General features: G+C 47.2%; 1 protein-coding gene across 1 annotated transcript in view; it reads right to left on the bottom strand.

Moving 5' to 3' along the window:
• LOC145346911 (anion exchange protein 2-like) overlaps window positions 1–21487 on the bottom strand; it is a 271460-nt gene extending 249973 nt beyond the window's left edge. The window contains 1 exon segment of the mRNA XM_080194791.1: window positions 21405–21487. The gene's annotated coding sequence lies outside the window, so the exon portion shown is untranslated.
• Window positions 21488–23247: the final 1760 nt, after the last annotated feature.

Raw genomic sequence — 23247 nt, 5'->3', positions numbered from 1 at the left:
CCCCGGAGAGCAGAGTGGGTGTTAGCGTGGATAGAGGATTGGTTGAACATAAGAAATAGGAGCAGGAGTAGGCCATCCAGCCCTTCGAGCCTGCCCCGCCATTCAACAAGATCATGGCTGATCTGTCGCTGCTCAGTTCCACTTTCCCGCCCTCTCCCCATAACCCTTAATCCCCTCTCCTATCAAAAACCCAAATAGGAGGCAGAGAGTGGGGGTCAACGGGTGCTATTCGGATTGGCGGATGGTGACTAGTGGAGTGCCCCAGGGGTCGGTGCTGGGGCCTCAGCTTTTTACCATTTATATAGATGATCTGGAGGAGGGAACCGAGTGTAGGGTGTCGAAATTTGCTGATGACACCAAAATTGGGGGAACGGCAAATTGTGCGGAGGGTGTGGAGAGTCTGCAGGAGGATCTAGATAGGCTGGGCGAATGGGCCAGGAAATGGCAAATGGAATTTAATGTTGGCAAGTGTGAGGTGGTCCACTTTGGTAGGAAGAATGGTAGGAAGGACTATTACTTATGTGGCAAAAAACTGCAGCAGGCGACGGTGCAGAGGGACCTCGGGGTCCTTGTGCATGAGTCGCAAAAACCCAGCTTGCAGGTGCAGCAGGTGGTCAGGAAGGCGAATGGGATGCTGGCCTTCATAGCGAGGGGGATTGAATATAAAAGCAGGGAGGTCTTGCTGCAGCTGTATAGGGCATTGGTGAGGCCGCAGCTGGAGTACTGTGTGCAGTTTTGGGCGCCACACCTGCGCAAAGATATTTTGGCCTTGGAGGGAGTGCAGAGGAGGTTTACTAGGCTGATACCGGAGTTGAGGGGGTTGAGCTATGAGGAGAGGCTGAATAAACTAGGCTTGTACTCGTTAGGGTTTAGAAGAATGAGGGGAGATCTCATTGAGACGTATAAGATGATGAATGGGATGGATAGGATAGAGGTGCAGAGACTCTTCCCGCTCAAAAAAGACAGTAGGACTAGGGGGCACAGCCTCAAGATAAAGGGGGGGCGGTTTAGAACGGAGTTGAGGAGGAACTTCTTCACTCAAAGGGTGGTGAATCTCTGGAATTCTCTGCCCGTTCAAGTGGTGGAGGCTGCCTCGCTAAATATTTTTAAGATGCGGGTTGATGGGTTCTTGATAAGAGAGGGGATTAAGGGTTATGGGGAGAGGGCGGGAAAGTGGAACTGAGCCACGACAGATCAGCCATGATCTTATTGAATGGCGGGGCAGGCTTGAAGGGCTAGATGGCCTACTTCTGCTCCTATTTCTTATGTTCTTATGTTGAGAGTCTCACAATTCCTCCTTGGCTTCTGAACAACTCCAGATGCAACAACAGGAATCCCATTGGCAATGCTGTTAACGAACCATCATCTCAGAATGAGACTGAGTCTCATGTTTCCAAATTTGCCGGGGAGGGTAGAGACAGGCCAAAGCAGCCAGATGGTAACTCATGATTCATGCTAGTCAACACAACTGTTTATGGTGGACAACACTGTGAGGACTTTTGAAGGGGGTCAAGTTGGTCCCTGGATTCATTGTCTCTAAAACTGAACCCCTGTCTCATCAAATAGATGTAGAAGGAAGGATCATCCGGAAACATGTAGACCATTTGAGAAAAAAAGAGATGCCCCAGCAGAAGGTTTTGCCATCAGGAAATGTTATTCACTGTTTTAGTACTGAAGTATCTGGTCGTCCTGAGGCAGGCACAGCCAACGTCTCCATGGAAACAGATAGAGCTGAACTGCTTTTGCCTGAAGAGGCACCTGTCATTGTGGTTTCAGCTGACCACAATCCTGTACACCCCAGAGGAGTTACACCACTCCCCAAGCATTCACAAATCCCTGAAAGACTTGATTTACAATTGACTAAGTTGATGTACTAAATGTTTAATTATCTGGGATTGTGTAAATGGAATGTTAACATTTGTATAAAGAACTCAGAGGGGGGAGGGATCTGGGGATCAATTTGCAAAGTAAGGGTCACATCGTCCAGTGAACCAATGGGGGAACAGGCTGGGGGATCACCTTGGTAAACTCAGGCTTTTGTACTCAGTGTCATCTCGGGCACTGATTGTAGCCACAAGATCGCTATAGTTTTAACCTGTGAGTTAATAAATTGCATTTTCCCTGAACTGATAACAGAGCATCTTTACACATTTCTCTGTATTAAATCCTATCTGTCACTTGCCTGCCATTCTCAACTATCTATATCCTGCTTCAGTCAACTGACATCTTCACAGTTTGCCATACTTGCAGGTTTGGTAACTGGCCAGTTGGGTTTTTATGATAATCTAACAGGTTTCACAATCACAGAGCTGTTAGAGCACAGGAGGTGATATGTGGTCCACCACGTCTGCACATTGATTCTTTACAAACACTCATCTAATTCTTCTTGAATGAACTTACCTGCACCAGACTCCCAGACAGTGCATTCGAAATCTTAACCACTCCTTACGTGATAAAGTATTTTCTTACATTGCTTTTGCTTCTTTTAACAATCATCTTAAATCTATGATCCCTCGTTCCCGGTACTTTCACAAGTGGGAACAGTTTCTCCCTATCTACCCTATCCAGTCCCTTCATGATTATGAATACCTCTGCCAAACCTCCTCTTAGTCTTCTCCTCTCCAAGGAGAACAGTCCCAACCTCTCCAATTCATCCCCATAACTGAAGTTTCTCATCCCTGGAACCATTCCTGTAAACCTCTTCTGCACTCCCTCCAATGAGTTCACACCCTTCCTCTAGTGTGGCGCCCAGAACTGTACACAATATCCCAGCTGAGGTCCAAGTAACGTCTTGTGTAAATTCAGCATAACCTCCTTGCTTTTGTCCTCTATTCTTCTATTAATGCCTAGGATACTGCATGCTTTATTAATTTTCATAGTTTTTCCTGGGGCTGAATCACAAATTATAAGATTTATTCAATTCAATTTCACAACTTGCCCTGATGGGATTTGAACTTCGCCCTCTGGAACCCAAGGAGCTTTAATTACAATACAGGTAGTATACAAATGGAAAGTGTCCTTGTTGATAGTCTAAGACAAAAACCAAGACAAAAACCAAGACAACAGCACCAGGATAGGATCCCACAGGTACCCTTGGAGCCACTGCCATGGTATGGCCAGGATGTGAGTGTATCAGAATACCACTCACTAACCTTACTCGCTGACCTCCAGAACGTGAAGCAGTCGCTGAATAACCATGAGGATCACAGGGTGAATTTGGCTCTTCATTAACTCAAGAAAACCGTGACCAATCCTGCTGTCTCAGCAGAGACCTGGAATTGAACTCATCACCTTCTTGTCAGTACAGATCTACAGAAACAGCTCATTCAGCACTTCAATCCACTTACCTGCCCTTGGTTCTGAAATCCTTAATCTCCCTAACTAACAAATAACTATCAAGCTCAATTTTGAAATTTCCAATTGAATCCCAAGATTTGTACTTGTGTGTGTGTGTGCGTGTGTGGACGCGCACGTGTGTGTGTACGTGTGCATGTGGTGTGTTGGGGGGAGGTAAATTTTCCTCTCCACCCCACCAAAACAAATAGTTGTTCATCTACCCTGTGCCACTGTAAGGGGTGCAGTCCCATGGGTGCTAGCAGTGTAAGGGTTTAACAGGTCTGATCCAGAACTGAACCCAGTTATTCCAGATGGAGTGTAACTGAAATTCTGTACAACTCCAACAACACTTTCTTCCTTTTACTTTCTAGACTAGAAATAATGCCAACAAACAATTAACCTTTGGGATAAAAGCAACTTTACTGTGGATGCTGGGCAAGCTTTGACAAAGGGTCATCTGGACTCGAAAAGTCAGCTCTTTTCTCTCCTTACAGACGCTGCCAGAGCTGCTGAGATTTTCCAGCATTTTCTGAATTAACCTTCCTGATTAAGTTGGATTTCACCATTTAGTGATTTCTGTACATTGGCCCGAAATCTCACAGCTCTGCCAGAATTTGTAGCCTCTTGCTGTGTTGAAAATATTCTAATTTATCTCTGATTCAAGCTGCACAACCCCAAACATCCCCACACTGAACCTCATCTGTCTGAAATACAATATGAAAATTGACAGGAGAGAGTGATTTCACTTCATGTAAATTACAGTCTGTCCAGGACTTCCAGGGGCAACACTGAACAGAAGCCATAACCAACGTTATCGGCTGCTATTCCCAGTCTATATTGGCCAACCAAACTCACAAGGGCAATAACATGATATCAAATTTGCTCTTGCTGCTCCTGAATTGTGGAGGAAGGAGAGATGGCTTGGGTCACTGTCTGAAGTTTGCACATTTTCCCTGCACACGGGTCACTGTCTGCATGGGCTCCCTCCGGGTGCTCCAGTTTCTCCCACGGTCTAAAAATGTGCTGGTTGGGTGCATTGGCCATGCTGATTTCTCCCGAACAGGCCTCAGAGTGTGGCAACTAGGGGATTTTCACAGTAACTTCACTGCAGTGTTCATGTAAGCCTGCTTGTGACACTAATAAATAAACTTTAAAACAGCCAAGGACTGACGCTTTCTATCCAGTGACTACTGCTGGAAAGTGCACAGTTTAAAATTTTAAGTTTAGTTATCACTGTCACAAGTTGGCTTACATTAACAGTGCAATGAAGTTACTGTGAAAATCCCCAAGTTGCCACACTCCGGTGCCTATTCAAGTACGTTGAAGGAGAATTTAGCATGGCAATGCACCTAACCAGCACGTCTTTTGGACAGTGTGAGGCAGCCAAACAGTTCCAGTCGTAGACTAGGAAGCCTGAGTCTGGGGATTCAAACTGACAAACAGGTATTTAATTCAATAAATTTAGTGATTTTTGTACCGGCACCAAGCAAAAAAAGAAATCACCAAGAGAACATGGAGCTCCTTCCCAATCTGGGCAGGCACAGCACAAACCTGCTCACAATTGTATGGGGCTTTGGTGAGACCACATTTGGAGGAGTGCGTGCAGTTTTGGTCTCTGAATTTAAGGAAGGATACACTGCCATTGGAGGTGGTATGGCAAAAGTTCACTAGATTGCAGCTGGCACGAGTGGATTCTCCTTTGATGAGGTTGAATAAATTGGGTCAATACTCTCTGGGGTTTAAAAAAAATGAGAATTGATCTGAGTAAATTATCTTGGTTAAGTTTGCACAGGGTAGATACTGAAAGGGTGTCTCCCCTGGAAACGTGGGGGCACAATCTCAGGATAAAGGTTGATCAATGAGGGCTGAGGGCAAATTTCTTCATCTAAAGCAGTTGTAAATCTTTGGAACTCTCTGTCCCAGAGGGTTGGAGATGAGCTATTCTGGAAGATATTAAAAGCTGGGATAGGCAGATTTTTGTCTTCCCGGAGAGTGGATGGAAGTGGAGTTAAGGTTAATGATCAGCTGTGGTCGTGATGAATGGCGAAGCAGACTTGACTTTGGTCTAATCCTGCTCAGATTTCTTATGTTCCTTTGTCTCCAAACCCAAGCAACAACTTGCATTTATATAGCACCTTTAATGTTGTAAAACGTCCCAAGTTGCTTCACAGGAGCATTAACAATAAAATCTGATTGAATCCACAGATAATCAGACAAGAAGTCAGAGTTTGGTCAGAGAGGTTTTAAGGAGTGTTTTCAGTGAGGAGAAAGAGGTGAATCGAATAGAATAGAATCACCACAGTGCAGGAGCAGGCCATTTGGCCCCTCATGTCTGCACTGACCATAATCCTACCAGACCCTTCTCCCATAACCCCACACACCCATCCTGCTAATCCCCTGAAACTAGGGCCAATTTATAATGGCCAATCCATCTAACCTGCACATCTTTGGAATGTGGGAGGAAACTGAAGCACGTGGAGGAAACCCAAGCAGACACGGGGACAATGTGCAGACTCCACACAGACAGTGACCTGAGCCTGGGAATCGAACCCAGGTCCCTGGCGCCGTGAAGCAGCAGTGCTAACCGCTGTGCCACCCTGCCGTCCAGCTGTAAAGACACAGGGAGACTCCAGGGGAGGATTCCAGAGGTTTGGGCCACAACACCTAAAAACATGGCAACAAACAGTGAAACTATTAAAATCAGGGAGGGAGAAGAGATCAAATTAGAGGAGCGCCAAGATCTGAGAGAGGATTATCGGGGTGAGGAGTTCACAGAGGCAGGAAGGAATGAGGCAATGGGTAGATTTCAAAATAAACAAGCCAATCCACAACCAGAGTTTAACTGACCCCAAGAGAGAAATGGAGAAAAGAATGATGACCAAATATAGCACAAACTAATGGTGGGTTAACCACTGGGCACTAATAACTAACTTCAACCAAACAAAGACTACCTCAGCTAGGAGGAATATCCGGAGAAATTACATGTTTGACGCAAGAATGAGTTATTTTAAAACATGTCAATAGGTGATTGCTCAGTGACCGTAACACCCACAAACAACACAAAGGGAAATTATAGCTTTGAACAGCTGGTGTCGACCCGACTCCCACCCAACCCCCTACAAACTGAAAATGACAGCATAGAACATTACAGCACAGTACAGGCCCTTCGGCCCTCGATGTTGTGCCGAGCTATGTCCAATCCCAAGATCAAGCTATCCCCTCCATGTGCCTATCCAATAACCGCTTGAAAGTTCCTAAAGTGTCCGACTCCACTATCACAGCAGGCAGTCCATTCCACACCCCAACCACTCTCTGAGTGAAGAATCTATCTCAGGCATCCCTCCTATATCTCCCACCATGAACCTTATAGTTATGCCCCCCAGTAACAACTACACCCACCCGAGGAAATAGTCTCTGCATGTCCACCCTATCTACTCCTCTCATCATCTTATAAACCTCTATTAAGTCGCCTCTCATCCTCCTCCACTCTAAAGAGAAAAGCCCCAGCTCCCTCAACCTTGCCTCATAAAACCTACCCTCCAAACCAGGCAGCATCCTGGTAAATCTCCTCTGCACTCTCTCCAATGCTTCCACATCCTTCTTATAGTGAGGTGACCAGAACTGAACACAATATTCCAAATGTGATCTCACCAACGTCCAGTATATTTGCAGCATAACGCCATGGCTCTTAAACTCAAACCTCTTGTTAATAAATGCTAACACACTATAAGCCTTCTTCACGGTTCTATCCACTTGAGTGGCAACCTTCAGAGATCTGTGGATATGAACCCCAAGATCTCTCTGTTCCTCCATATTCCTCAGAACCCTTCCATTGACCCTGTAATCCGCATTCAAGTTTGTCTTACCAAAATGAATCACCTCACGCTTATCAGGATTAAACTCCATCTGCCACTTTTCGGCCCAGCTCTGCATCCTATCAATGTCTCTTTGCAGCCTACAAGAGCCCTCCACCTCATCCACTATTCCACCAATCTTGGTGTCATCGGCAAATTTACTAACCCACCCTTCAGTCCCCTCTTCCAAGTCATTGATAAAAATCATAAGTAGCAGAGGATCCAACACTGACCCCTGTGGTACACCGCTGGTCACTGGCCTCCAGTCTGAAAATTTTTCTTCCACCACCACCCTCTGTCTTCTATGAGACAGCCAGTTACTTATCCAATCGGCCAAATTTCCTTCTATCCCACACATCCTTATCTTCTTAATGAGCCTACCACAGGGAACCTTATCAAACGCCTTACTAAAATCCATGTATATAAAATCAACTGCTCTACCTTCATCTACACACTTAGTTACCTCCTCAAAGAATTCAATCAAATTTGTGAGGCAGGACTTACCCCTCACGAAACCGTGCTGACTATCCCGGATTAAATTGAATCTTTCCAAATGGTCATAAATCCTATCTCTCAGGACCCTTTCTATTAACTTACTGACCACCGAAGTAAGACTAACTGGCCTCTAATTACCAGGGTCATTCCTATTTCCCTTCTTGAAAAGGGAAACGACATTTGCCACTCTTCAGTCATCTGGCACTATCCATGTGGACAGTGAGGACCCAAAGATCAAAGCTAAATGCTCTGCAATCTCATCCCTTGTCTTCCAAAGTATCCTAGGATGTATCACATCTGGCCCAGGGGACTTAACCACCCTCAGGTTTTTCTAAATTGCTAACACATCTTCCCTCAGAACAGCTACCTCTTCCATCTTATCAGCCTCATAGACGGAGCTCATAGGGTTATTTTAAAGAGAGGGAGCTTTACTCTGTATCTAACCCCATGCTGTACCTGTCCTGGGAGTGTTTGATGGGGGACAGTGTAGAGGGAGCTTTACTCTGTATCTAACCCCGTGCTGTACCTGTCCTTGGGAGTGTTTGATGGGGGACAGTGTAGAGGGAGATTTACTCTGTATCTAACCCAGTGCTGTGCCATTTTTATTCATTCATAGAATGTGGACATTTATTACCCATCCCTGAGGCCTGAGGTCAGTTAAGAGTCAACCACATGGCTGGGGCTCTGGAGTCACATATAGGCCAGGCGAGGTAAGGATGACAGATTTGTTTCCCTAAAGGACATTAGTGAACCCGATGGGTTTTTACAACAATCGACAATGGTTTCATGGTCATCATTAGAACAGCAAAGGGTCGAAAACTTTGCTGGGTGTATTCTATAGGCCGCCCAATGGTGACAGGGAAGTTGAGGTGCAGATAGGGAAACAGATTCTAGAGAGATGTAGTAATAACCAGGACAGGTGATGAAACCAGGACAGGTGATGGATCTCTCGGTAGGAGAGTTGAGGGGGCTGAGCTATGAGGAGAGGCTGAATAAACTAGGCTTGCACTCGTTAGAGTTTAGAAGAATGAGGGGAGATCTCATTGAGACGTATAAGATGATGAATGGGATGGATAGGATAGAGGTGGAGAGACTCTTCCCGCTCAAAAAAGACAGTAGGACTAGGGGGCACAGCCTCAAGATAAGGGGGAGGCGGTTTAGAACGGAGTTGAGGAGGAACTTCTTCACTCAAAGGGTGGTGAATCTCTGGAATTCTCTGCCCGTTGAAGTGGTGGAGGCTACCTCGCTAAATATTTTTAAGACGCGGGTTGATGGGTTTTTGATAAGAGAGGGGATTAAGGGTTATGGGGAGAGGGCGGGAAAGTGGAACTGAGCCACAACAGATCAGCCATGATCTTATTGAATGGCGGGGCTGGCTCGAAGGGCTAGATGGCCTACTCCTGCTCCTATTTCTTATGTTCTTATGTAACAGAGTTGTCGTGATGGAAGACTTCAATTTCCCAAACATCGATTGGAATATCCCAAGGGTAAGGGGTTTGGATGGGGAGGAGTTTGTTAGGTGTGTTCAGGAAGGTTTCCTGACACAGTACGTGGATAAGCCTATGAGAGGAGAGGCTGTACTTGACCTGGTACTGGCGAATGAACCAGGACAGGTGATGGATCTCTCGGTAGGAGAGCATCTTGGGAATGGTGATCATAATTCTATCTCCTTCACAATTGCATTGGAACGAGATAGGATCAGGCAGGCTAGGAAGGTGTTTGTCTGGAGTAAGGGGAAATACGAAGACGTCAGGAAGTTACTTGGACAAATAAACTGGAAGGAGGCATTCTTAGGGAAAAGTACCGAAGGAAGGTGGCGGATATTCAAGGAACGTTTGTCTGGAGCTCTGCATGACAACGTTCCAATCAGACAAGGAGGTTTTGGTAGGTCGCGGGAACCATGGTGCATGAAGGCTGTGGTGAACCTAGTCAGGAGGAAAAGGAAGGTGTACAAAAGGTTCAGGGAGCTAGGAGAGGTTAAGGATCTTGAGGAGTATAAGGACTGTAGAAAGGAGCTTAAAAGGGAAATTAGGAGAGCCAGAAGGGGTCATGAGAAGACCTTGGCGGGTAAGATTAAGGAGAATCCCAAGGCCTTTTATAAATATGTGAAAAGTAAAAGGATGAGAAGAGAAGGGTTAGGCCCTATAAAAGGTGAAGGGGGAAAGGTCTGTGTGGAACCAGAAGAAATGGCAGAGGTGCTTAATGAGTACTTTGCCTCAGTAGTCACAGTGGAAACTGATCTGGGAGATTTTGCTATGGATTTGCAGCAGATGGAAAAGATTGAGTTTGTGGATATTAAGGAGGAGGATGTGTTAGAACTTTTGAATTCTATCAAGATAGATAAGTCGCCGGGACCAGATGGGATGTACCCCAGGTTACTGTGGGAGGCGAGGGAAGTGATTGCAGAGCCCCTGGTGATGATCTTTGCATCGTCAATGGAGACGGGAGAGGTTCCGGAAGATTGGAGGATTGCGGATGTGGTTCCTATTTTCAAGAAAGGGAACAGAGATAGCCCGGGAAATTACTGACCGGTGAGTCTGACCTCAGTGGTTGGTAAGCTGATGGAGAGGCTTCAGAGGGACAAGATTTACGAGCATCTGGAGAGGTTTGACATGATCAGAAATAGTCAGCATGGTTTTGTCAAGGGCAGGTCGTGCCTTACGAGCCTAGTTGAGTTCTTCGAAAATGTGACTGAACACATTGACGAAGGAAGTGCAGTGGACGTGGTGTACATGGACTTCAGCAAGGCGTTTGATAAGGTCCCCCATGCAAGACTTCTTCAGAAGGTGAGAGGGCATGGGATCCAAGGGCCTTTGGCCTTGTGGATCCACAACTGGCTTGCCTGCAGAAGGCAGAGAGTGGATGTGGATGGGTCTTTTTCTGCATGGAGGTCAGTCACCAGTGGAGTGCCCCAGGGATCTGTTCTAGGACCCTTGCTGTTTGTCATTTTCATAAATGACCTAGCTGAGGAAGTGGAGGGATGGGTTAGTAAGTTCGCCGATGACACGAAGGTCAGTGGTGTTGTGGATGGTCTGGAAGGATGTCAGAAGTTGCAGCAGGACATAAATAGGGTGCAGGACTGGGCAGAGAAGTGGCAGATGGACTTCAACGCGGATAAATGTGTAGTCGTCCATTTTGGCAGGACCAGTGGGATGAACGAGTACACTATCAAGGGCAGGAGTCTTAGCAGTGTTGAAGAGCAGAAGGATCTTGGGGTCCGGGTCCACAGGACTCTTAAATCGGCCTCGCAGGTGGTCAAGAAGGCGTATGGTGTACTGGCCTTCATTAATTGAGGGATTGAGTTTAGGAATCGGGAGGTAATGCTGCAACTTTATAAGACCCTTGTCAGGCCTCACTTGGAGTACTGTGCGCAGTTCTGGTCGCCTCACCATAGGAAGGACGTAGAAGCTATTGAAAGGGTACAGAGGAGATTTACAAGGATGTTGCCTGGATTGGGAGGCATGCCTTATGAAGATAGGTTGAGGGAGCTGGGACTCTTCTCCCTGGAGAGACGAAGGTTGAGAGGCGACCTGATAGAAGTTTATAAAATGTTGAGAGGAATAGATAGGGTGGATTCTCAGAGGCTATTTCCCCGGGTTGAAATGGTCGCTACGAGAGGACACAGATTTAAGGCGCGGGGAGGCAAGTACAGAAGTGATGTTAGGGGTAAGTTTTTCACTCAGAGGGTGGTGAGTGAATGGAATCGGCTGCCGTCAGTGGTGGTGGAGGCGAACTCGCTGGGGTCTTTTAAAAGACTTCTGGATGAGTATATGGGATTTAATGGGATTGGGGGTTATAGATAGGTCTATGGATTGGTAGGTGTTGATGCGATCGGCGCAACTCGTGGGCCGAAGGGCCTGTTTGTGCTGTAGTGTTCTATGTTCTATTAGACTTTTAATTCAAGATTTTATTGATTTCAAATTTCACCATGTGCTGTGGTGGGATACAAACCCAGGCCCCCAGCGTATCACCCTGGGTCTCTGGATTACTCTTACAGCGACAATACCACTACACCACTGTGTCCCCTGTTCTGGGAGTGTTTGATAGGGATAGTGCAGAGGCACATTTATTCTGTATCTAATCCTGTGCTGTATCTGTCCTGGGAGTGTTTGATGGGGGACAGTGTAGAGGGAGCTTTATTCTGTATCTAACCCCCAAGCTGAATCTGTCCTGGGAGTGTTTGATAGGGACAGTGTGGAGAGAGCTTTACTCTGTATCTAACCCCGTGCTGTATCTGTCCTGGGAGTGTTTGATGGGGGACAGTGTAGAGGGAGCTTCACTCTGTATCTAACCCCGTGCTGTACCTGTCCTGGGAGTGTTTGATGGGGACAGTGTAGAGGGAGCTTCACTCTGTATCTAACCCCGTGCTGTACCTGTCCTGGGAGTGTTTGATGGGAGGACAGTGTAGAGAGAGCTTTAGCTCTGTATCTAACCCCGTGCTGTATCTGTCCTGACAGCGTTTGGTGGGGACAGTGTAGAGGAAGCTTTACTCTGTATCTAACCACAGGCTGTAGTTTTTGATTGGGTAGAGTCATAGAGTCATAGAGTCACACAGTCCTACAGCACAGAAACAGGCCCTTCCGCCCAACTTGTCCACACCGCCCTTTTTTTGAAAACCCCTGAGCTAGTCCCAGTTGCCCACATTTGGCCCATATCCCTCCATACCCATCATACCCATGTAACTGTCTAAATGCTTTTTAAAAGACAGAATTGTTCGGTTTCTATCTATTGGAGTTAAAAGGTAACTTGATTGAAACATGTAAGATCCTGGGGGGTATTGACAGAGTGGATATAGAAAGGATGTTTCCACTTGTGGGAGAATCTAGTACTAGGGTTTACTATTTAACAATCAGGAGTCGCCCATTTGAAACAGAGATGAGGTGAATTTGCTTCCTCAGTGGGTCGTGAGCTTTTTGAAGTGTCTTCCTGAAGCAGAGTCATCGAAGATTTTTAAGGCAGCGGTGGATAGATTCTTGGTAAGGGGATGATGAGTGAGCTAGATGCAGATTTGAGATTACTATCAAAAAACGGTGGCCTTATGAAAAGGTGCAGCAGGCTTGAGGGGCTGAATGGCCTCCTCCTGCTCCTTGTTCATATGTTTGTGTGAAAAGATGAGATGTTTCAGAAATAAAGCATGGGACCCTCACAACAAGACAGGTGCCAGACTCAGGTGTTGGTTTTGTTGTCATTTAGCCACCCAAAGCAGAGATTGGAGAAGCTGGGATTGTCCCCTGACAACAGAGAACTTTTAGGTGATCACTGGGGTGTTCAAAATTATGACAGTTTCCAAACGATAGGTTGAAACTGTACTCACAGGGTGGCAGGGGGCGGGGTGAGTCACAAGTAAGGCTTCATTAACACTGCAATGAAGTTACTGTGAAAATTCTCTAGTCGCCGCACTCCGGTGCACGTTCAGGTAACACTGAGGGAGAATTTAGTACGGCCAATACACCTAACCAGCACGTCTTTTAGACTGTGGGAGGAAACTGGAGCCCGGAGGAAACCCACGCAGACACGGGGAGAACGGAAAGACAGTGACCCAAGCCTGGGAATTGAACCCCAGGTCCCTGCCGCTGTGAGGCAGCAGTGCTAACCACTGTGTCACCGATTGTGATCTGGAAGGTGCTGTTTGAAAGGGTGGTGGAGGCAGATTCAATAGGAGCTTAGAAAAGGGATCTGGATAAATATTTGAACAGAAATGACATGGCTATGGTGAATGAGCAGGAGAATGGGATTCATTAAATAGATTATCCAAACAGCAAAATTGGACACAATGGAGTAAATGGCCTCTTTCTGTGTTGTGATCAGACAAAGATTCAGAGTGAATTGCTAGCTCAAAGATTGGCCCTGACAGAAACTAGCAAAAAGAGTTAGTTGTGATTTTTTTAAACAATAACATTTTTTGAATGTTTTCTGAACCTATCATTTTCATGTCCTAGGAATTTAAAGTGCCGGTTTCCCCCGAGAAAAGATTCCTGAAACAGATTAAAACCTTGTTCAGGAAGAAACCAATTCTAACAGGAGGCCAACCTCACTCTGATCACAGATTCACCCACTTGGAGTGTGCGATCCACAATCCACAGCCCCCCTTTCCCCACTGGAGACCCCCAAACAAAACCCACACCCCACCTGGAGTGTGCGATCCACAATCCGCAGCCCCCCTTTCCCCACTGGAAACCCCCAAACAGAACCCACACCCCACCTGGAGTGTGCGATCCACAACATGCAGCATACAAGACTTTCACATAACAACCATTGGGCTTCTCTGGAAGCAACAACATCGAGACAGGTCCGGACTTGAGAAAGAAACAAAAAACAAACAGCTAGCAAAGGCACTGGCAACTAAATTACATATTTGTATATTCGTGAAAAGCTAAACCTACCTCGAAGCTCACACACAAAACAACATTACTCAACTAGTCTGGAATTGTTTGTACAACCGAAGCAGGATTCTATCGAGAGGCTTCCTGTGGACATACAAACTTCACAGCAAACTGGAGCATCAATGGGCAATATTGATGGGCGCGATAGGCAAGGGGGAGTGTGAGGATTGGGGATAAGGGGAGTGTGGGATGGGGGCAACACAGGAAAGGGGCTGACTGCCCATGTGTGGATGTGGCTCAATAACTAGTTTGTTCTTTTATATTTCTTGCTCACAACATGACTTCCCTACACTCCAGTACTGGCACAGTAAGAAGTCTCACAACACCAGGTGTTGTGAGACTTCTTACTGTCTTTACCCCAATCCAACACCAGCATCTCCACATCATGGCTCCAGTACTGGCAGCCGTACCTTCAGTTGCCTAGGCTGAAAGCTCTCCCTAAACCTCTCCGCCCCTCTCCTCCTTTTATATCTCACTCTGAGAAAGCTTTGGTCATCAGCACTATTATATCCTTTTGTGGCTCAGTCTGAATTTTCTGTCTGGTAACGTTCATGTGAAGCACTTTGGGATCTTTTATTCTTTAACCTACACCATCTAAACAAACTCTGATGCATATCCATGCAAATTTATCATTGTCCAAAGGAAGAGAAGGAGACATTGGACAAAGAATTGTGTTTGAAGTTTGAGAGAAATGAATACAGCACGGACAATGTTACTGATGGTAGGCAAACTGATTTATCATCTAACACAAGACTCCGTACATTCCTGATTCATTTTAACAGGAAGTTAGATCAGCACATGGGAAGAAAGGAATAGAAGGATTATCCTCCAAAAGTTGTTTATTCCTATTTAGCACAAGTCTGGAAATGGAACTGTGGCTTACAAGGGATATTAGAAATAGAATTAGATTCAAAGAAGAAGCATACAAATTGGCAAAAAAGATAATAGGTTTGAGGATTGAGAGCAGTTTAAAATTCAGCAAAGGGGGACCAAGGGATTAAAAAGGGAAAAATAGTGTATGAAAGTAAGCTGGCGAGAAACATAAAAACTGACTGTAAAAGTTACTTTAGGTACGTAAAGAGAAAATGATTGACAAAAACAAATGTATGCCCCTTACAGACAGAAACAGGAGAATTCATAACAGGGAATAAAGAAATGGCTGAGGAACTAAATTCTACTTTGTTTCAATCTTCACAGAGGATGAATGGGATGGATAGGATAGAGGTGGAAAGACTCTTCCCGCTCAAAAAAGACAATAGGACTAGGGGGCACAGCCTCGAGATAAAAGGGGGGCGGTTTAGAACGGAGTTGAGGAGGAACTTCTTCACTCAAAGGGTGGTGAATCTCTGGAATTCTCTGCCCGTTGAAGTGGTGGAGGCTGCCTCGCTAAATATTTTTAAGGCGCGGGTTGATGGGTTTTTGATAGGAGAGGGGATTAAGGGTTATGGGGAGAGGGCGGGAAAGTGGAACTGAGCAGCGACAGATCAGCCATGATCTTATTGAATGGCGGGGCAGGCTCGAAGGGCTGGATGGCCTACTCCTGCTCCTATTTCTTATGTTCTTATGTTAAGGCATGAATAATGTACCAGAAATTACCAGGGCCTGATCAGCTTCATCCCAGGGTACTTAAGGAAATGGCCCGGAAATAGGAGATCCATTGGTGATTATTTTCCAAAATTCTTTGGACGCTGGATTGGAAGATAGCTAACGTAAGCCTGTTATTCAAAAGGTAGAGAGAAAACCGGGAGCTATAGACCAGTGAGCCTAACGTCAGTACTGGGGAAGTTGCTAGAGTCTATTATCAAGAATTTCATAACTCAGCATTTGGAAGGCAATGGTATAATCAGACAAAGTCAGCGTGGATTTACAAAAATCATGCTTCACAAATCTACTGGAATTCTTTGAGGATGTAACTAGTAGAGTTGACTAGGGAGAACCAGTGGATGTGGTTTATTGAGACTTTTATACTGCTTTCAACAAGGTCTCACATAGCAGAATACTATGTAAAGTTAAAGCACATGGGATTTTTCAAGCACATTGTATTGAGATGGATAGAAAGCTGGTTAGCAGATAGGAAGCCAAGAGTTGGAATAAATGGGTCTTTTTCCAATTGGCAGGTAGTGACTAGTGGCGTTCCGCACGTATGTGTGCTTAGACCCAAATGTTGACATTATATATTAATAATCTGGAAGGGGGAATTAAGCATATTATCTCCAAATTTGCAGATGATACAAAGTTGGGCGAGAAGGTGAGCTGTGAGGAGGATGCAGAAATGCTTCAACGTGATTTGAACGGCAAGTGAGTGGGCGTATGCATGGCAGATGCAGTATAATTAGTTTTATTCATTCGTGGGACATTGGCATTGCTGGTTGGCCAGCATTTATTGCCAACCCTTAGTTGCCCTGGAGAAGGTGATGGTGAGCTGCCTTATAGAGTCAGAGGTTTACAGCATGGAAAGAGGCCCTTTGGCCTAACTTGTCCATGTCGCCCTTTTTTTTAATCCCCTTAGCTAATCCCAATCTCCTGCATTTGGCCTATATCCATTGATACCCATCGTACCCATGTAAGTATGTAAATGCTTTCTAAAAGACAAAATTGTACTCGCCTTTACTACTACTCTGGCAGCTTGTTCCAGACACTCACCACCCCTCTGTGAGAAAAAAAATGCCTCTCTGGACACTTTTGTATCTCTTTCCTCTCACCTTAAACCTATGCCCTCTAGGTTTAGACTCCCCTGCCTTTGGGAAAAGATATTGACTATCTAGCTGATCTGTGCCCCTCATTATTTTATAGACCTCTATAAGATCACCCCTCAGCCTCCGACGCTCCAGAGAAAAAAGTCCAAGTCTATCCAGCCTCTCCTTATGACGCAATCCATCAAGTCCCAGTAGCATCCTAGTAAATCTTTTTTGCACTCTTTCTAGTTTAATAGTATCCTTTTTATAATAGGGTGACCAGAATTGCACACAGTATTACAGGTATGGCCTTATCAATGTCTTGCACAGCTTCAACAAGACTTTCCAACTCCTGTATTCAATGTTCTGACCAATGAAACCAAGCATGCCGAATGCCATCTTCATCATTCTGTCCTCCTGTGACTCCATTTTCAAGGAGTTATGAACATGTTCCCCTAGATCTCTTTGTTCTGTAACTCTCCCCAACGCCCTACCATTAATTGAGTAAGTCCTGCCCTCGTTCAATCTACCAAAATGCATCATCTCACATTTGTCTAAATTAAACTCCATCTACCATCTGTCAGTCCACTGGCCCAATTGATCAAGATCCCGTTGCAATCGGAGATAACTTTCTTCACTGTCCACTATGCCACCAATCTTGGTGTCATCTGCAAACTTACTAACCATGCCTCCTATATTCTCATCCAAATCATTAATATAAATGATATAAGAACATAAGAAATAGGAGCAGGAGTAGGCCATCTAGCCCTTCGAGCCTGCCCCGCCATTCAATAAGATCATGGCCGATCTGTCGTGGCTCAGTTCCACTTTCCCGCCCTCTCCCCATAACCCTTAATCCCCTCGCTTATCAAAAACCCATCAACCCGCGTCTTAAATGTATTTAGCGAGGCAGCCTCCACCACTTCAACGGGCAGAGAATTCCAGAGATTCACCACCCTTTGAGTGAAGAAGTTCCTCCTCAACTCCGTTCTAAACCGACCCCCCTTTATCTTGAGGCTGTGCCCCCTAGTTCTAAAATGACTAGTTTTAAATGACAGTTTTAAATGACAAATAACAGTGGACCCAGCACTGATCCCTGAGGCACCCCACTGGTCACAGGCCTCCAGTTTGAAAAACAATTCTCTACAACCACCCTCTGGCTTCTGCCAAGAAGCCAATTTTGTATCCATTTAGATACCTCACCCTGGATGCCACGAGATTTAACCTTATGCAACAACCTACCATGCGCTGCCTTCTTGAATCGCTGCAGTCCATGTGTTGTGGATTGACCCACAATGCTGTTAGGGAGGGAATTCCAGGATTTTGACCCAATGACTGCAAAGGAATGGTGATATATTTCCAAGTCAGGATGGTGAATGGCTTGGAGGGAAACTTGCAGTGGTGGTCTTCCCATTTATTTGCTGCCCTTGTCCTAGATGGAAGTGGCTGTGGGTTTGGAAGGTGCTGTCTAAGGATTGTTGGTGAATTGCTGCAGTGCATCTTGTAAATAGTACACACGGCTGCTACCAAGTGTTGGTGATGAACGGAATGAATGTTTGTAGATATGCTGCCAATCAAGCAGGCTCTTTGATCTGGATGGCGTCAAGCTTCTTGAATGTTGGAGCTGTACCCATCCAGGCAAGTGGGGAATATTCCATCACACTCCTGACTGTGTCTTGCAGATGGTGGGAGTCAGGAGGTGAGTTACTCGCTGCAGTATTCCTAGCCTCTGATCTGCTCTTGTAGCCACTGTATTTATGTGGTGTGATGAATGTGAGGTTATCCACTTTGGTAATAAAAATAGGAAAGCAGATTATTACTAGAATGGGTGTAAATTGAGAGAGGTGAGTACTCAGCGAGACCTTGGAGTCCTCATGCATCAGCTGTTGAAAGTAAGCGCAGGTACAGCAGGCAGTAAAAACGACAAATGGTATGTTGGCTTTCATAGAGCAAGAATTTGAATATCGGAACAGGGGTGTTTTATTGCAATTATATAGGGCATTGGTGAGGCCACACCTGGAGTATTGTGTGCAGTTTCAGTGTCCTTATCTGAGGAAAGATGTCCTTGCTATAGAGGGAGTGCAGCAAAGGTTTGCCAGGCGGATTCCTGGGATGGCAGGTCTGTCATGAGGAGAGGCTAAGTTGGTTAGGATTATATTCACTGGAGTTTAGAAGAGTGAGAGGGGATCTGATAGAAACTTATAAAATTCTAACAGGATCGATGGCACAGTGGTTAGCATTGCTGCTTCACTGCGCCAGGGACCCAGGTTCAATTCCTGGTTTGGGTCACTGTGTGGAATTTTCACATTCTCCCGTGTCTGCGTGGGTTTCCTCCGGGTGCTCCAGTTTCCTCCCAGTCCAAAGATGTGCAAGTTAGGGGAATTGGTCATGCTAAATTCAACCTCAGGGTACCTGAACAGGCGCTGGAATGTGGTGACTAGGGGGTTTTTACAGTAACTTTATTACAGTGCGAATGTAAACCTACTTGCGACTAATAAATAAACAAATAAACTTTAAATGTTCCCAGTGGTGAGGGAGTGCAATACTAGGGGTCTAAGCCTTCTGGAACTGAGGTGAGGAGACATTTCTTCACCCAGAGGGTGGTGAATGTGTGGAATTCACTCCCACAGAAAGTAGTTGAGGCCAAAACTTTGTTCAAGAAGAAATCAGATATAGTTCTTGGAGCTAAAGGGATCAAAAGATACGTAGGACCAGGACGGGGAATTTGATGATCAGCTATCAGTAATGAATGGCAGAGCTGGCTTGAAGGGCCGAATGGCCTACTGCTGTTTCTAGTTTCTGTGTACGTTTCTATGTCTGATAGAATGAGAGTGGGGGGGTCATTTGTGCAGCAGAGGCACACAGACCAGTTACATGGAATGTTTCCGTGCTGTAAACTCAATGTCATTCCCTGTAAATAGTTTGGAGCAGTCAGTTATATTTTAACTGGGACCCAATCCCACTGAACATTACCAATCAATGTGCCAGCCACAAACTATAACCTGGATTCACAAGCTAGCGGTCTTCACCTGAGGGACTCCTTGCAGCCATCACTGCTGTGCCGGGCAGGGAATTAGACAAACAGGAAACATTGGCTGCTCTTAATGAGTTGCTGTGTCTGGAACTTGTGTCATTGCCACATTTACTTTCATTGTAACAGTGACTGCAGTTGACGGAGCAATTAACCGATTATAAAACACTCTGGCACATTCTGACCATGCGATAAAGCTATAGTTACAGACACTCCAGGCATACTGACGTCACACACATCCAGACAGCAGACAGTGAGAGGTGCCCAGTTTTTCACAACAGGATCACAAACATTCACTGCTGGTTCCACATAACCCTGCACAGTCCACTGGATTCCCCAGGGTCACACCCCATTCCCCGGGGTCATCCAACCCCATTCCCCAGGGTGACCCCAATGTGTAGGATCTCCTGATAGCCCCAATTCCTCTCCATTCTCCAGGATCTGCCCCAACCCATTTCCAAAATTTTGTCTCTCCACCTTGATTTCACAGGGTCCCCACTCAATCACCCCCCCCCAACTCTATTTCCACAGGCTCTCCCTCCATCCCCCATTCCGCAGCTTCTAACCACCACCCCCCCGCGCAACATTTCCACAGAGACTCTCCCAACTGCCCCCATTTCCAAAGAGGGGGTCTCCCTCACACCCTCATTTCCACAGTGGAGTCACCCCCCACTTACATAAGGGGATTTCCCCCCCTCCCCATTTCCGCAGAGGGGTCTTTCTCCCCCCCCTCCCCATTTCCGCAGAGGGGTCTTTCTCCCCCCCCTCCCCATTTCCACAGAGGGGTCTCCCCCCTCCCTCCCCATTTCCACAGAGGGGTCTCCCCCCTCCCTCCCCATTTCCGCAGAGGGGTCTTTCTCCCCCCCCTCCCCATTTCCGCAGAGGGGTCTTTCTCCCCCCCCCTCCCCATTTCCGCAGAGGGGTCTTTCTCCCCCCCCCTCCCCATTTCCACAGAGGGGTCTTTCTCCCCCCCCCCTCCCCATTTCCACAGAGGGGTCCCCCCCTCCCCATTTCCACAGAGGGGTCCCCCCCTCCCCATTTCCACAGAGGGGTCCCCCCCTCCCCATTTCCACAGAGGGGTCCCCCCCTCCCCATTTCCACAGAGGGGTCCCCCCCTCCCCATTTCCACAGAGGGGTCCCCCCCTCCCCATTTCCACAGAGGGGTCCCCCCCTCCCCATTTCCACAGAGGGGTCTTTCTCCCCCCCCCTCCCCATTTCCACAGAGGGGTCTTTCTCCCCCCCCCTCCCCATTTCCACAGAGGGGTCTTTCTCCCCCCCCCTCCCCATTTCCACAGAGGGGTCTTTCTCCCCCCCCCTCCCCATTTCCACAGAGGGGTCTCTCTCCCCCCCCCTCCCCATTTCCACAGAGGGGTCTCTCTCCCCCCCCCTCCCCATTTCCACAGAGGGGTCTCTCTCCCCCCCCCTCCCCATTTCCACAGAGGGGTCTCTCTCCCCACCCCCCCTCCCCATTTCCACAGAGGGGTCTCTCTCCCCACCCCCCCTCCCCATTTCCACAGAGGGGTCTCTCTCTCCCCCCCCCTCCCCATTTCCACAGAGGGGTCTCTCTCTCTCTCCCCCCCCTCCCTATAGCCATAGCCGCGGTGGGGGGGGGAGGGGGGGTGTCTCTCACCTCTGACCCTCCGGAACACTCCCTCTCTCTCTCCGGCCTCCAGCCGCTCCCGCTCCAGCTCAGCCTCCCGCGCACAACCCGCGCGCTCCCGATACACTGCGTGCGCGCGACCCCCGGACAGACGCACGGCGTGCGCGTCCCCGCGACGGGGGGGCGGGACCAGCGGTGGGGAGGCGCTCCCTCAGCACTGACCCTCTGACAGTGCGGCACTCCCTCAGCACCGACCCTCTGACGGTGCGGCACTCCCTCAGCACCGACCCTCTGACGGTGCGGCACTCCCTCAGCACTGACCCTCTGACAGTGCGGCACTCCCTCAGCACTGACCCTCTGACGGTGCGGCACTCCCTCGGCACTGACCCTCTGACGGTGCGGCACTCCCTCGGCACTGACCCTCTGACAGTGCGGCGCTCCCTCGGCACTGACCCTCTGACAGTGCGGCACTCCCTCAGTACTGACCCTCTGACAGTGCGGCGCTCCCTCAGCACTGACCCTCTGACAGTGCGGCGCTCCCTCAGCACTGACCCCCCGACAGTGCGGCACTCCCTCAGCACTGACCCTCTGACAGTGCGGCGCTCCCTCAGCACTGACCCTCTGACAGTGCGGCGCTCCCTCAGCACTGACCCTCTGACAGTGCGGCACTCCCTCAGCACTGACCCTCTGACAGTGCGGCACTCCCTCAGCACCGACCCTCCGACAGTGCGGCGCTCCCTCGGCACCGACCCTCCGACAGTGCGGCACTCGGTCAGTCCTTGGCTTTAACCTGTGACCACGCTCCCAGGCACTCCATTGTAGGCAATCCTGGTGAATTTCACTCTCAGTTTTCATACCTGTTGTCTGCTGCACAGTTCGGTCGATTGATTTTTGAGCTGAACCCAGTCAATTGCTGCTGGATTGAGTGAGTCGGAATGAGGCGGCCTAAGAGAATCAAGTTAATAAGAACTAGGAGCAGGAGTTGTCCATCTACCCCCTCGAGCCTGCTCCGCCATTCAGTAAGATCACGGCTGATCTTTTCGTAGGCTCAGCTCCACTTACCCGCCCGCTCACCATAACCCTTAATCCCTTTACTGTTCAAAAATTTATTTATCCTTGCCTTAAAATCATTTAATGAGGTAGCCACAACTGGGCAGGGAATTCCACAGTAATGCTCTGGCGACTGAGGTTCAAATCTCATTACGATAGCTAAGTGAAATTTGAATTCAATAGAAATCTGAAATTAAACAGCAGCCATTAAATCATTGTCAATTATTGTAAATGTGGTTCATTAAGGAAATGTGCCATACTTAGACCCACAGTATTGTGGTTGGCTCTTAATACCCTCTGAAATGGTGTAGCAAGCTATGCAGGGGTAATTACAGATGGGCAATAAATGCTGGCACGGTCAGCGACACCCACATCCTATGAATGAATTTTTAAAATAATCAGCCGATTATCTCAGAGTTTGGAACGAATCGCTTGCTGATAGGAGCTTATCTCCATTAAGATTAACATTACACAATAAAAACTTTTATTTCTTCCTTGTCCTTGATAATAGAATCAGTTGGATTTATAGAGTGACGCCTTGCACAACAGCAAGCGAGTTGCCAGCTTTGGAACTCAGGTACGTGTCCGAAAATACACTCAAATCCTCCACTGTCTGTACTGCGGGGTGCAGTGCCCTGAAGCCACATTCTTCATGAACCGATACGAGCTCAGTTTATGATTTCTTTTGGCTAAAGCTCTGCCTCTAACGTAGAGCTCTGCTGACTGCAAGATCCGTTGGTGCTGCTTCTGAAGTTGATTCCCTGCCCTTTAAGAAGCATTTCAATCCTAGAGACCACACCAAAACTGGGGCGAGTGAAGCATA

This window comes from Carcharhinus amblyrhynchos, chromosome 8, assembly GCF_965287045.1.
Source record: "Carcharhinus amblyrhynchos chromosome 8, sCarAmb.v2.hapA, whole genome shotgun sequence".
NCBI classification, from domain to species: Eukaryota; Metazoa; Chordata; class Chondrichthyes; order Carcharhiniformes; family Carcharhinidae; genus Carcharhinus; species Carcharhinus amblyrhynchos.
Note: the sequence above shows the minus strand (reverse complement) of the source record. Positions and strands in the feature narration are given on the sequence as shown.